This window comes from Tamandua tetradactyla, chromosome 14, assembly GCF_023851605.1.
Source record: "Tamandua tetradactyla isolate mTamTet1 chromosome 14, mTamTet1.pri, whole genome shotgun sequence".
Classification (NCBI taxonomy): Eukaryota; Metazoa; Chordata; class Mammalia; order Pilosa; family Myrmecophagidae; genus Tamandua; species Tamandua tetradactyla.
The window spans coordinates 41,660,820-41,662,637 of NC_135340.1; the positions used below are offsets into that span (position 1 = coordinate 41,660,820).

General features: G+C 38.3%; 1 pseudogene; it reads right to left on the reverse strand.

Annotated features, from left to right (window-relative positions):
• Window positions 1-425: 425 nt before the first annotated feature.
• On the reverse strand, window positions 426-1,399 carry LOC143655011 (olfactory receptor 4K15-like; annotated as a pseudogene).
• Window positions 1,400-1,818: the final 419 nt, after the last annotated feature.

Below are 1,818 nucleotides of genomic sequence, written 5' to 3' on the forward strand. Positions count from 1 at the left end.
TATATATATATATATATATATATATATATATATATATATATATATAATCAATGCAGTATAGAGATAAATATCTATTTTCATTCAAAAGTGTGAATCTCAATGGTTGCTTTTTTATTGTGATGCAAACATTCAATTTCTTTACTGCTTATGAATAAAAGAATTTTCCTATTGTCTTCAAAGACAACAGAAATCTTACCTCTTAAACAGTTTCCAAGTGAAGAATAACTAGAAGGAACAGAACCAAAAAAGGGAGAAAACACTCAATGGGTCAGGAGAATATTAAAATTGCTAACGTTTATTCTGTGGCATTTTATTGTTATCATGACCCTTTGTTCAAGTTATTCAGTCAACCCTTCCCACATGACAGTGGTTCCATTTGTGACTGTGTAAAAAGACAGAACTAAAGTAGTTAGGGTCCTATAAGTTCACTTTGCTTCCAGGAAAAGAGCAATTCTTATGGCTGCAGATACCTGGCCAGGCTTCAAATGCCTGCTCTTCAGTTTTGACATAGCTGCCTTCATCTCTTTGTTCCTTAGAGTATAGATGGCTGGGTTTAAACTGGGAGTAAAAATAGTGTAGAACACTGCAAGGACCTTGTCAACTGAATAACCACTGAAGGGCCACACGTAGATGAAGATGCATGGACCAAAGAATAATATGACCACTGTGATGTGGGCAGTCAGTGTGGAGCAAGCCTTTGCCATGCTGGCAGAGGAGTGTTTCCTGACTGTGGTAAGAATCACAGTGTAGGAGATGACCAGGAGGACAAAAGAACTCATGTAAAGAAAGCCACTGTCTGCAACTATTAGTAGGCTGATGACATACGTGTCTCTGCAGGCCAGCTTGGTCACTAGAGGGAGGTCACAGAAAAAACTATCCACCTGATTGGGACCACAGAAAGGTAGGTGCACAGTAAAGGCCAACTGGCTAAGAGTATGGATGAGGCCAACACCCCATGGGATGAGGACCAACGTAATACACACATGATGGCTCATGATCGTCATGTAGTGGAGAGGTTTGCAATAGCAACATAGTGGTCATAGGCCATGGATACAAGGAACACCATTTCACCACCAGCAAAGAGGTGGACAAAAAAAATCTGGGATATGCAGGCTTCAAAAGAAATAGTCTTGTGCTCTACCAGAAAATCTGAAATCATTTTTGAGGTAGCAAAGACGCAACACATATGTCTATAAAAGATGTTTGCAAGCAGAAAGTACATTGGTGTATGAAGACGAGCATCTGAGGTCACAGTGAGGATGATAAGAAAGTTTCCCAGCAGGATTCCCATATAAAGGAGTAAAAATATGATGAACAGGAAAGGTTGGAGCTCCTTAGAGCTAGAGAGTCCCAGCAACACAGATTCGGTCACCCGAGAAAGATTTGACTCAATCATCATCATTAGAAGGGATTTATTTTCAGCTACCTGCATAAAACACCAACAGAGATACATCAATTTCCTGAACTTGTTTAATTTCCCAATTCCACTGCAGTCCTTAGAATTCTAGTTTCTGCTAGTATCTATATCTGTATTTTCAGGCATTCTAAGATTTTAGAGGTAACACCTAGTCATTCACAATGAAGCAAATAGAGCCAGAAGCAAACACTGATCCAAAACACTTCAAGAAAAGCAGGGATTTGGTCATGCATTAGTGGGGAGGATTTCAACCAACTTGTCATTCAGTTACCTGAAGCTAAAAAATTAAATCAACTATTTATAAATGAAAATTAATATTGAAAGTGTCTTGAAATCTATTCTCACAATCTATAGACACACAACCTGTCATTTTTTGTTGTTGTTGTTCACTAAATCAAACA